General features: G+C 43.5%; 1 protein-coding gene and 1 long non-coding RNA gene across 2 annotated transcripts in view; one reads left to right on the plus strand and one right to left on the minus strand.

The window, feature by feature from the left end:
- The window catches only part of LOC133763178 (uncharacterized), an 80,171-nt gene extending 70,996 nt beyond the window's left edge, over positions 1 to 9,175 (minus strand). The window contains exon 1 of the long non-coding RNA XR_009866380.1: positions 9,104 to 9,175. This is a non-coding gene — a long non-coding RNA (uncharacterized LOC133763178). The remainder of the gene's footprint in view (positions 1 to 9,103) is intronic.
- A 37-nt stretch (positions 9,176 to 9,212) lies between these two features.
- RNF141 (ring finger protein 141) overlaps positions 9,213 to 13,749 on the plus strand; it is a 36,588-nt gene continuing 32,051 nt past the window's right edge. Inside the window, exon 1 of the mRNA XM_062196510.1 lies at positions 9,213 to 9,295. The gene's annotated coding sequence lies outside the window, so the exon portion shown is untranslated. The remainder of the gene's footprint in view (positions 9,296 to 13,749) is intronic.

The raw sequence follows: 13,749 nt of genomic DNA on the forward strand, positions 1-13,749 counted from the left end.
TAGGCACTCGGTACGGGTTGTGTACTTTTACGGAGATGTCATGAGCTGTAAGTCACACCTTCATGCAGTGCTCTGTGTTGACTATGAAGATCATCCAATACAAGGGCAAGAGTTCCTGCCCACATGAACTTTGTTCTTCTTGATGACCTTGTTTTGGTGTAGCATGCAGTTGTGAATAAGTCAGAGAATGCATAAAGGCTCCTGTGTGTGAACTTGACTCCAAGTTACTCATTGACTCACCTTTATGAATAATATTAATATTTATTTGAACAGGAAATTGCAGTGTGTTTTGGATTGCAGTCAATTCAAAGACAGCTATGCTTACTCAGTAACCACAAACATAATAAATATTAGCCAAAAAATTGGTTCTTTGGTCTCTAAATTTTTATTTTCGTTTTTAAAGGCTAGGGTGCTGTCTTGCTAATCTAGAGCTCTGCACTAAACACTATCATTTCCTGAAAGTTAAAAGCCTTTTCTAGTACTTCCAATTTTTTTTACTACTTTGTTATTTTGATTTTGTCATCAGCGAAGTTGACATTCTTCTGTGATTATAAGAAGATAAAATCAATTAAAAATAAAATTTTCAGGGCTGGGTCTGCAGCACAGGTTAAGCCTCTGCCTGCAGCAGCAGCATCCCATGTGGGTGCCGGTTCAAGTGCTGGCTGCTCCACTTCTGATCCAGCTCCTTGCTAATGTGCTTGGGAAACCAGCAGAAGTAGTACTTGGGCCCCTGTGCCCACATGGGAAACTCGGAAGAGGCCCCTAGCTCCTGGCTTCAGACTGGCCCAGCTCTGGCCATTGCAGCCGTTTGGGGAGTGAACCAGCAGATGGAAGATTTCTCTTTCTCTCTCTCCTTCTCTTTCTGTATTTTTGCCTTTCAAATAAATATTTTTAAAAAATATTTTCACAAATAGCAAAAGACTTGAGTACTACACTGAACATATTCTTTTACCTATGAAAAATATCATTCAGCAATAGTCAAAATCATAATAGCAATAACAAAGACTTAGATGCTATAAAACTACTATATTATAATCAAATATCTTAAAACCAGGCCATGTTTTATCCATTAGATTCTTTAAAAAAGAATCCATTAAAGACATATTATCAAGTTAAAGAACGTAACAAAAACTTCTCTGTAGCATAGGAATAGGGAGGATTTTAAATCTGAAGATGCAGTATGGGAAATATGGGTGGTAAACCTGGAAAAGATGGTGAAATGAGGTGTAAGCATCAGAAAAAATGTCAACTAACCAAGAGTACTGACATGTACCTGGGAAGAGGCAAGAGTCAAACTTGAACTCAACTTGCCTGAAAAAGGATTTGTCTACAGAGATCTCACCTTGAATCTAAAACCCCAGTGCCAGTCAATCAAAGCACTAAGATAGGGCCCAGCACTTTGGCGCAGTAGGCTAAGCCTATGCCTGTAGCACCTCATGCCATATAAGCACCAGTTCAAGTCTCAGCTGCTCCTCTTCCCATCCATTTCTCTGCTATGGCCCAAGTGCTTGGGTCCCTGTACCCATGTGGCAGACCCAGAAGAAGCTCCTGGCTCCTGGCTTCAGATTGACTCAGCTCTGACTGTTGCAGCCATTCGGGGAGTGAACCAGCAAATGGAAGACCTTTCTCTTTGTTTCTCCCTTGTTCTGTATCTCTACCTCTCAAATATTTTTGTTTAAAAAAAAAAAAAAAGCACTGAAATACTCAGTCTGAATGACACAATACTGGGGCTGGTACTGTACTCCAGTGGGTTAAGTCACTGATTGCAACACGGAAGTCCCATATCAGAGTGCTGGTTCAAGTATCAGCTATTTTGCTTCAGGTTCAACTTCCTGCTAACATGCCCGGAAGGCAGCGGATGATGGCCCAAGTACTTGGGTCCCTGTCACCTATGTGAGACACCAGAATGGAGTTCCTCGCTCCTGGCTTCAGCCTGGCCCAGAGCTGGCTGTAGCAGCCACTTGGGGAATGAAGTAGAGGATGAAAGATCTCTTATCTCTCCTCTGTCACTGATTTTCAAACATATCTTTTTAAATGACACAGTACTAATTCGGTGGGCAATCTGGGTGGTCTACATCTTTATGAACAAAAAAAGTCATGTGGAAACAGCCAGAGTTGAAAACACCTCAAAGTACATCAAAAGCAACCAAACATTCCCATATTCACTCATATATCGATGAAAAGACTTCAAAAAGAACACAGATAATGGAATTACATGGTAAAGTTTTAAAAAATAAACTACATTTCTTAACATAAGCTCCAGCAAGTTCATAACACTATTGTCAACAATGATATTATTCATTTAATCTATCCTTAAAGAACTGAGAATTTCACCATGCCAATGTAGTACATTACTAAAGAAAAATCAGTGTCCTTTATAGATTTTTTAAATTAGGGAACAAAAAGGAGTCAGAAAGACAAATCATGGCTGTAAGGCAGATGCCTAACGTTTTCCCATCAAAACTCTCACAGAATTGCCCTCGATTGATGAAAGGAGTGAGCAAGAATATTGTCATAGTGGAGAAGGTCTCTCCAGTGAAGCTTTCCTGTGTGTTTTCCGCTAAAGCTTTGGCTAACTTTCTCAAAACATTTTCTTAATAAGCAAATATTATGATTCTTTGATATCCCTCTCCGCCCAAGAAAAATCATAAAAAAAAAAAAATGCCTTAAGAATTTCAAAAAATCGTTGCCATGATCTTTGCTCTTCACTGCTTTGACAGCACCACTTCCATCTCTTGGAGCCATTTCAATACGCTTTCTCTGCAGGGTTGGGCTGGTTAAGTCAAGTTGCATGTCCTGTTCCAGTTCTTTGAAGAAACATTTCAGGATCTTAATTCCATTTGTTCAAAGTTTCCATTGAAGGTTCTGCTTTTATCTGCAATTGATCTAGATGCAACAATTTCAGCATCCACTGAGGACAAAGTCTGCTTCACTTTAACTTTTTAGTCAGAACTGTATAGGCTGAACCAGTTGAGAAGTTATTCATTGTTATTTATTGTTCTTGCTACTAATCATAAGGCCTCTTCAGCTCGGGCATGAACAAGGTTAATTTTTCTAATTTATTTGACAGACAGTGAGAGAGACAGAGAGAATGGTCTTCCTTCCATTGGTTCACCCCCCAAATGGCCACTACGGCTAGAGCTACGCCGATCCAAAGCCAGGAGCCAGGTGCTTCCTCCTGGTCTCCCATGCGGGTGCAGGGGCCCAAGCACCTGGGCCATCCTCCACTGCCTTCCCGGGTCACAGCACAGAGCTAGACTGGAAGAGGAGCAACCAGGACTAGAACCCGGTGCCCATATGGGATGCCAGCATCGCAGGCGGAGGATTAACCAAGTGAGCCACAGCACCGGCCCCCAAGGTTAATTCTTACCTTGCAAGTTGATGTCCAACAGTCTGCCACAGCAGGCTTCATCTTTAACATTGTCTCATCCCTTCTCAAAATGAGCTATCCATTCCTTTTTTTTTTTTTTTTAAGATTTATTTATTTATTTGGAAAGAGAGAGAGAGAGAGGAGCATAGAGTGATCTTCCATCTGCTGGTTCACTCCTCAAATGGCAGCAATGGCCAAGGCTGGGCCAGACCAAAACCAGGAGCTTCTTCTGGGTCTCCACGTGGGGGCAGGGTCCCAAGCACTTGGGCCATCTTCTGCTGCTTTCCCAGGCACATTAGTAGGGAGCTGGATTCGAAGAGGAACAGCCGGGGTTCAAACTGGCAGCTGTATGGGATGCCAGCCCTGCAGATGGAGGCAACCAGCTACACCACAGCACCGGACCCCAAGCTATCCATTTCTAAATGCTGATTTCTATGGGGCATTATCCCCATAAACTTTTCATGAAACATCAGTGATTCACCATTCTGCTACCCACACCTCACCACAAATTAGATTTTGTTCTTGCTTCACACTGAGCATAATTCAAGGTTATAGGGGCTTTTCTCAAACTGATGTCTTGCCCTTCTAATGCCTTAACCTAGAAATGCTATAATCAGTATGAGTTTATTTTGATGTAAAAACTTTGAGATCCATGCATCGTTTTTTCACAATATAAAATTTCCATGAGCATTCTTAGGACCTCTCATACATGTCCCCTTTCTCATCTCCCCCTCCTGGGAAGGGGAGTGGCTAATCTTGTTGACAAAAAACCATGACTTCAACTAGTAGACACACAGTGGGTCTGAAAGCTCAGGAATCATTCTTGGCACTCAGCTGCCTGCTTTCAGCTCCAGGTCCTGGCAGGGTCTTGTCCCGAGAGGCAGGCTAGCCGTTTCCATTCATCACTTCCATTCTACACATGTGGTTAGAACAGTGGACTGGTAGTCACTACTGAAGCTTTCCCTTATGTACTCTACTTAGGCCTCCAGGTTTAAGCCATATGCTCAAAAGGGTTCCACACAGAATTCTGCACTAGGTAAGTCTGATAAAATATGAGTGGAGGCCAAGACAATTATTTTAATTACAATAAGCAAACTTTTTATTTTCCTTTCCCAGAGTGGTGGCTTGGGAGCACCAGTGCAACCTTCATTTCTCTAGAACTGCTCCCTGAAAAAAAGCAACCCCCCCCCCGACTTATCTGTAAGCAAGTGATACAGATGTGCTCACAAACAAGTACAGTCACCTTCCATACTGTATTAAGCCCCCCCACACTGCCCTTTGGTTTTACTTCAGTGGGCATTACCAGAACTTCCGTAAGCATACTGACAACTTCTGCTTCTTCTTCCTTTTCCCACCAAGTACCATCACTATCTCCTCTAGGTATCATCACATCTACTGAGTACCACCACCCCTGCTGAGCACGGCTTCTACACCATCTGAGCACTGCCACAATCGCTAGGCACTGCCGACTTTCCCAAACTCTACAGTTTCCTCCTTGCTAACATCCTAGGTGGCACCTACCAAATGACCATGCTGTTTCCCTAGGTAACAGCTTGTACACTCAAGATTGCTGTCTTTCCCTCCAGCAACCAAAAATCTCACCAGGTGCTGCCCTCTCTGCCGTTGCCAATACCAGAATGGATGTACTGGAGCCCTGAAGCCATCCCACCATGGAAACTGCTGCATTCAGGTGCCATTCACTGCTGGGCTGCATTCACTCCTACGGGTAATCGTCTATAGAAACACAGAACTGTAGCACCAATGGAAGACAACACTTGGCAAAGTAGAAATTATCCCAATACAGGTGATAATTGAAGCTATGGGTACATGAAATCACCAAATGTTCCAAAGTAAAAGCAGAGGGCTGAGGTCAAAACCATGATTAGAAACATCCAGAAAGAAAGGAGCAATGAGATATAAAAACTTCACAGTGCACCATCCTGGGAAATGGTGAAACTTTCCTCTTAATTGTAGGTGACCAGCTCCTCTGCAGTCTACACTGATACAATTAAAGGCGGCAATGTATTGTCAGAAAAAGCACTAGACTAGTATTCTGACTCAATTTAGTGAACTTGCTCAGTAGTCCTTGGGTGAATCACTTCCCATCTTTGGAAGAATGTTGGACCAGATGACTTTTGAATAGTTCTTTTAACTTTATGATTTTACGAATTACATACAGGAAGTTAGAAAGTGTTACAGTCCACAGTCTCTCAGAGTCTTCCTCAGATATTCCCACAGTCCTGTAACAGATGTTCAGTGACCTTACAAAAACAGGAGCCAGTAAACATACTTTCCTGGAAAAAATATACCACTTCAAATTTTCCTGGTTTTCACTAAAGGACCATGTTGACTATAATTGTTATTAAAGTCTCTTGTACTTTAACAGGAAAATACCTATATAAACTATAAAGTCTGAATAACCATTACAAATTACAGATTTATTATAAGATGATACTTCTTATAAAAGATTAATGTTGAGGTTTTCTCTTCCTTAACTCTTACGATTTACATTTATCATTTCCTACTTTTCCCCAGACTCCTATATGTAAGGAAAATAAATTTCCTCATTTTGCTACAAAATAATTCATAAGTCTTATTTCAGATGACTAATAACCTGTTAAGGTTTTTAAAAAGATAATTCTTTTTAAATAGAGGGGGGAGGGGGAGGGGGAGGAGAGGGGGAGGGAGAGAGAGGAACAGAGAGAGGAAGAGGGGCCCGGCACTGTGGCACAGCGGGTTAATGCCCTGGCATGAAGCACCGGCATCCCATATGTGTGCCAGTTAGAGACCTTTCTGCTCCACTTCCAATCCAGCTCTCTGCTATGGCAGAGAAAGCAGTAGAAGATGGCCCAAGACTTTGGGCCCCTGCTCCCTCATGGGAGACCCAGAAGAAACTTCTGGCTCCTGGCTTCAGACTGGCACAGCTCTGGCCGTTGCAGCCAATTGGGGAGTGAACCATAAGACGGAAGATCGATCTCGATCTCTCTCTCTCTCTCTCTCTCTCTCTCACTCTGCCTCTCCTCTCTCTGTGTAACTCTGGCTTTCAAGTAAATAAATAAATCTTTTTTTAAAAAAAAATGTATTTAGCAGGGCTGGTGCTGTGGCACAGTGGGTTAAAGCCCCGGTCTGCAGTGCCAGCATCCCATATGGGCACTGGTTCAAGCCCCAGCTGCTCCACTTCCGATTCAGCTCTCTGCTGTGGCCTGGGAAAGCAGTGGAAGATGGCCCAAGTCCTTGGACCTCTGCACCCATGTGGGAGACTTGGAAGAAGCTCCTAGCTCCTGGCTTCAGATCAGCTCAGCTCTGGCTGCTGCAGTCATTTGGGGAGTGAACCAGCGGATGGAAGACCTTTCTCTCTCCCTGTCTCACTCTCCTTCTGGCTCTCTCTATAACTCCGTCTTTCAAATAAATAAATCTTTAAAAAATGTAATTAGCTGTGGTACAATTTCCATACAACAAACTGCATGTGACCAAGTTGTACAACTTGAGAAATACACACACACAACTGTAAAACCACTACCTGCAGTCAAGAAGATGAATATACCCATTGCTCTCAAAAGTTTCCTCCAGGTGGGCATTTGGCATAGCAGTCAAGACATCAGCACCCTGTACTACAGTGCCTGGATTCAAGTCCCGCATTGCTGCCTAACCCAGTTTTCTGCTAATGTGCACCCTGCTAGTGTGTGATGGCTCAAGTCCTTGGGCTGCTGCCACCCAAGTGGGAGACCTGGACTGAGCTACCACTCTGCCACCCTCTCTGCCCACCCATTCTTTGCATCCCCCACACCTAGACATTCACCTATCTGTTTTTCATCACTACGGATTAGGTTGATTTTCTACAGTCTTACATGTCATCAGACAGCTTTTGTTTTGCTTGGTCTGGCTTCTTTCACTAAGAATAATTACTTTAGCTTGACCCATGTTGTTGTTCAGTTCCTTTTTTATTACTGAGTAATATCTTATTGTGTAGAAAAAACTACACTTTGCTTTCCCTTGACATGGAAAAGATGTGATGGGTTTTTGGACTGTTTCCCATTTGGGCCTATTACAAATAATGCTATGAATATTCGCGTACAAGTGTTCGTGTATACATATGCTCTCCTTTCACTTCACTAAATAGCTTGTAGTGGGAGTGCTGGATACTGTGGTAGACATGTGCTTAGGTTTTACAGAAATGGCCAGGGGCAGGAATTTAGTGCAGCAGTCAAGACAGTTAAGCCTGGTTCAAGTCCTGGCTCCTCTCATTCCATCTAGCTTCCTGAAAATGGATACCCAGGAAGAAGATTATGGCTCAAATACTCAACTCTCTACACCTACGTGGAAGACTTGGATGGAGCTACAGAGAGGGAGCGATCTTCCCTCCACTGGTTCACCCTTGAGATGGCCACAGGGGCAGGGGCTGGGCCATGCCACAGCCAGGAGCTTCATCCAGGTCCCCCATGTGTAGGCAGCCCATAAACAAGTCATAGACAAGTCAAGGTCAGTCTTGGCTTGTGGAATTCCTGGGATGAAAAAGTCTTGTACTTCCCATGTTTAAGGAGAATGATCAAACAAGAACACTTTGCTAAAATTAACTATGTTGTGACTTGTTGTAGAAAGCCCGGTAAGTTGCTTGTGTATGTTGTTAACTTCTGAGTTGCCTTGAGCTGCAGCTGGTTATGCATAAATATCTGAGATGCTGGAATAAACGAGCCTTGATCAACCTGTTGTCTTGGCTCCATTCTCTGTGCCCTTATCCCTCTTTTCATTCCCACTCCTTCCTTCAGGTTCTGTTCAACTGGTGCGGCTGGCCTGCACACCCATGTGGGTGGCAGGGGCCCAGAAACTTGAGCCATCTTCCACTGCTTTTCCCAGGCCATTAGCAGAGAGCTGGATCAGAAACAGAGCAGCCAGAACTGAAACAGGTGCCCAGATGGGATGCTGGTGCCACAGGGAGCTATTTTACCTGCTATGCCACAATGCTGGCTCCTCATTGTGATGACTTGCGTTTTCCTAATGACTAATGATGTTGCCCATCATTTCACATGCTTATATTTTAAAATCCTTGGCCCATTTTAAAAACTGGATTGCATTCCTATCAAGTTATGAGGGGTTTTTTTTATGTATATTCTAATTAGAAATCCATTTCCAGCGTATAGTTCTTCAGATATTTTCTACAAGCGTTTCAGTGTAACAGTTTTTTGAAAAGCATAAGTCTTTACTGGATGGGTAACTTTGAACGAAGGATCCCTGTGAGGTGTATGAAGCAGTACTCGGCACACAACAGATGCTAGATGCCAATTAAGATACCGTGAAAAGCAACAATACCGCCAACTTGTATTCATAATAATCAGAACTATCACACGTTAAAACTTACCATCTTGGACCCTGTGCTACTTTCTATGTATTCTCTCTTATGCTTAACAGTCCAGCTAATACAGTGCAATGAGCCTCGCTTGATGACCACGAAACAAAATCATCAGTGGGAGGTTGGATGCCTAGTAAGCCGTGGCTTGGAACCCAGACCTTGACAAAGCCGCAGCCTCCCTCTGCACCCGCGGCCACCAGCTAGACGCTCAGGAGATGGCGCCAGGAGAGGCGGGAGAGGGCAGGCCTTCTCCACGGCCACCCCACGCAGCCCCTGCCTCGAGGAGCCCGCTGAACAAGGTCTCTCCAACCGCCATTTGGCAGGCCACCATCCCACACGAGAGCCACCACCCCTCCGCTCTCACCCGGCTTCCCGGCTGCGCCTACCTCGTCGCCAGGTGCGGGCGGAGCGCGAGCGTCTGGGCGGAGCGCCGAGGAGAAAGGCTGGGTCCCCGTTTCCCAGCAACGCGCCGCGGGGCGGGGTTACGTCACCGAAGTGCGACAGTCGCCGACCGAGCCGCCGGCGCCTGCGGGTCTGAGCGGCTGGCGCCGCCGGGAGCGCGATGCCTTGAACTTGGGGTGAGCTCGGCAGGCTGTTTTTTCGCTGTGTCCCTTCCTAGACGCCCCACGACCCTCAGGCTGAGAGTAGGAACCCGGCCAGGCCTCGACGGTCGAGCCGGGCTTTATAGGAGAGACAGGCCTGGCCCCGCAGGTCTTCCCAGGCCTCGGCTTAGGGTGTGGGGCGGCCGTGGACGTCCGTCTCCGATCGGGCGGTTACCAGTTGCCGGGGGCTGGAAGTGGCTTACCCAATTTTGAGGGTGGTTCTGGGGGACCGAGAGTGAGTGTTTCCTCCGCGAATCCAGACCGGTTTTTGAATATTGCCGCCGGTGCAGCCCGTTGGCCACCGGACTTGGCTGTTTTGTTAAAGAGTCCAGGTGCGCTTTTTGGTGGCGCTGAGGCGATGAGGAAGGATGACAACCGGGCGGCCGAGGGTGGGACACTCCACAGGAGAAGCCCCGTGCCTGGGCGTTAGCTCAGAGGGGGCTGTCGCTCTACCCGGCCAGCCCCACGTTGCTGAATCAGCGCGGGCCGCTACCTTCCCAGAGGACTTTGCTGGTCTGAATAGCTGCTACCCTGAGACCCACCTGAGGGAAAAAGTTTCCCAGCTGATAATAATTGTAATGATGTTGCAAGCCAAAGGAGCTCTCCGTGTTAGCTCTTGAAATTCCTTCTTGAGATGTTTGTCTCTTGTTCGTAGTTGTGGATTTATTGTTACTCATTTGTCCCCAAGCCCCTTATTAAGTGGAGTGCCCTTCCGTAGTCCGACCCTGCCCTGTTTCAACCTGGCAGATGACATATTGCTTTCCTCTGGCGTATTTAAAAGCTGCTCTCACGGTTTCAGCTGTTTATGATTCGTACCTCTTCAGCCCAAAGCCCCCTCCATTCTTCTTGCTATAAAATGAGCTCCATCCTTTCAGTCTTTGGACTGGAGCATGAGCTGCCCCAGACCAAGGAGGCTGAATTAATTATCTGTATTGAAGCCACCCCTCTGAGAAGCAAGGCTTTTCTGTATTCAGAGCTCAAAAGCAGTATGGGTTTTTCTCTTCTAATGTCTTACTACTTGGCTTCAGTTTTTGACTGTTTTACCTCCAAAATACAGTGGTTCGTTTCAAAAGTTCGTTAATGCTTTGTCATTTGGTGCAAGTGAGCTTTCTTTAGATACTTATTGCTTCATATCTAAATACTAACACACTTCCTTTTCCCTTTTCCCAAAAAGGCAAGCAAGGTCCAGAGAGAATTCTGAGAAATCGAATGTATTCTTTCTAAATATGAACTGTAATTAGTAAACGCACAGGTGTTGTTAGAAATTCATGTTCTTAATCTCTTAAGTACTCTCTAACCTGTAGTTCTTCTTTATATAATTTTTTTCTGACTAAGCTCTTTGAGCCCAAAACCAGCATTCCAGACTGAGGGATGACTATGGCCTGATTCTTTCACTATGTGTTGGTTATAACGGCATTCAGTTCTAAAAAACAGCTGATACCTGGTTGCAGAGCTAGAGTGTGGGTAAGAAGTACTAAGGTAAATAGCATCTGTAGGGACCTAATTCTAGTGCCTAGTGTTTATTGCTGACTTTAAGTTCACAGTTAAAATAGTATCTTGATATAAATAATAAGTATCTATTTTGTAAGTCAAGTTGCTAGAAAATTTGATGGGGAAGGAGTTTCAGAGAGGTTTTCTAAGTACCGCAGTACTTGTCAATTAGGCCTCTTTGTTAACGCTTTCAATTCAGGCTTTGCAATTCTTGTCTAATCTTTTTATGAAGGCATTGTGTTTTAAATTTGGGTTTTTTTTTGTTTGCATTGGAGGGGCAGTTACTTATGATGTAATGTATATTGTAGGGCTGGGGAGAGGCCCAAAGATGACTGGGGGAGAGTTTGATAGACTGAGGATCTTGAGATTGTACACTCTAGCTCTTAACTGCTAGTTCACTCTCCAGATGCCCTCAAGGACTATGGCTGGTCAAAGGTGAAACTGGGAACCTAAAACACAGTCCAAGTCTCCCATGGGACTGGTAGGAACCCAGCACCTTGAGCCATCATCACAGCTTCCCAGGGCAGGAAGCTGGAGTCAGGAACCAGAGCTTGGAATCGACCCCAGGTACTCTGATATGGGATGTGGGCATTTTAATCCCTAGGTTAAACACTAGCTCCTGACTTATATCTTTGTGAGGAATAGTTGAACTACAACAATTCATTTGTTAGAAAAAGAAGTGATCAACTGTTTGAGGATGTACCACCCACTAGAGAATGTGGCATTTTTGGAATTCTTGTGCTCTTATGAGTTTCAAAATAACAATTCTTTATTTAGAAAATCCTTCAAGTGTTTTTTTGAAAGCACATTTTTATCTTGTTAGTAAAGTCTGTTGTGTACATTATATATAGCACTGTAGTTAGCTGCTAGTTCTTTGAGAAGTCTTGGCTGAATATTTATCCTTTGCTGAATTCAGTGCTGGTGGTTTGCAAGTTATGTTCCTGTGCATCACTACTGTTCCATGATCTAGAGGGAGCTATTTTGTTAATATGAAATAATGGGCATTTCCCAACTTACATAAATATTTATTGACAAACTTTTACAATTTTACATTTTTATTCATAGTTTTTTTTTTTTTAAAGATTGTATTTATTTATTTGAGAGGTAAAGTTACAGACAGAAAGGGGGACAGACAGAAAAAGGTCTTCTATCCTCTGGTTCACTTCCCAAATGGCCACAATGGCCGGAGCTGAGCTGATTGGAAGCCAGGAGCTTCTTCAGGGTCCCCTATGTGAGTGCAGGAGCCCAAACGCTTGGGCCATCTTCTTCTGCTTTCCCAGGCCATAGCAGAGAGCTGCATCAGAAGTGGAACAGCTGGGACTAGCGCCCATAGGGGATGGCGCCACAGGCGGAATATTAACCCACTGCACTACAGCACCGACACCTTCCTAGAGATTTTTAACTTATGCTAGGTTAATGATATTAAATAAACAAATTAACAAGAATCAAAAGAACAGTAGGTGAATAATAAAGCCTTTCAGCAGTATTTACTGCAACCATTCAATAAGCATTTATTATATACCGGTGTATCTGCCAGAAGAGCGAACACAGCTGCTATCCTCAAGAAGCTCACAGAGGGCTAGGCCTGTGAGTTAACCAATCGCACCTGTTGTGGTAAAAGTATGTGCAGAGGTCCCAAATGAAGACAATGAAGACAACGCTGTGGTGGAGACCTAAAAGGATGGCTTCAACATGCGGTTGTTGTGAACATGACATTTTAGTTGTGGTTTTACATTGCATATAGAGCACAGAGTGATATTTTTATGGTAGTGATGGACATTAATGTTATCAATATTTTATTTTTGAAATAAATTATAAATTCCAGGCCCTCCCTCCTGAACGTTGAGGACCAGTGTTCCAGACTGTCTTGTATAGTCTCTAAATATTGTTGTATTTTAATCCAAGGAGCTGATGATGAAGTCTCCTGGATACTAAATACAATTACAGGGTAACAAGCTAATGTGCTGCCTTGCATTATAAACCTTATCAGTCAAAGTTATCAGATTAAAAGTACACAGAAGCAAAGGGGAATAGTTTCTAAATCAGTATGCTAAAGTATGGTTTTGATAAGCAGTGTAGGGGAACAAAATATACCACCCCAAATATATTACTGCAGTTTAAGGATAGAGTGAAAGGCACCTTGAAAAGCAGTAGATGTAAGACAGACACTCTGACCTTTCTTTTTCTTTCTGAAAGCAGGAGTTCTAAAAAGCTCCTATATGAAAGATCCCTTCCGGATGCCACCCTCACAGGTGGCAGCTTTATCCACTTGCCACAAAGCTGGACCCAGTTCTTGCACATTAAGGGTGTCAATATGAACCAGAAGTCTTACTAAAACAGAATACTGAGCCCCAAATTTGGAGTTTCTGATTAACTACATTTAGGGGGAAAAACTCAAAAATTTATACTGGTAGCATTAGTCCTGAGATAATGCTTTCACTAGTGATCCAAAGATCACACTTTTAGGACTATTATTCTATAGATAATGTTGACCTCATCTCTCTTTAAAATACATATGCATTTACACATCTCAGTGTTATTTATAAAAGCTAGAATTGACCAAGTAAAACATATATATAAGTTATACTGTAGTCTTACATTACAATGTAGTGTTCTATGCTGTAATAAGAATAATCATGTCTATATGTAACAACATAGGTAGATATTAAAACATTCCTCCAAATCTGAATTATAACAATTATAGTAATACAGATGGTAGGGTTAATTATTCTCCAGAAACACACAAAGACGGTTATCATTCAAATGTCACAATATTGGTTAATTCTGGAGAAAGGAAGGGACCTATGTTGAGGATGGACTCACAGGATGGAGGTTTCTAGTATATTAAAGATGCTCCTTTTCTTGACCTGTCTTATAGTACATAGATGTTCACATTATGATTAACCTTTATAATTGCATATTTGCAATTTAATTTAAAT

This window comes from Lepus europaeus, chromosome 7 (assembly GCF_033115175.1).
Source record: "Lepus europaeus isolate LE1 chromosome 7, mLepTim1.pri, whole genome shotgun sequence".
In the NCBI taxonomy this organism is placed as follows: Eukaryota; Metazoa; Chordata; class Mammalia; order Lagomorpha; family Leporidae; genus Lepus; species Lepus europaeus.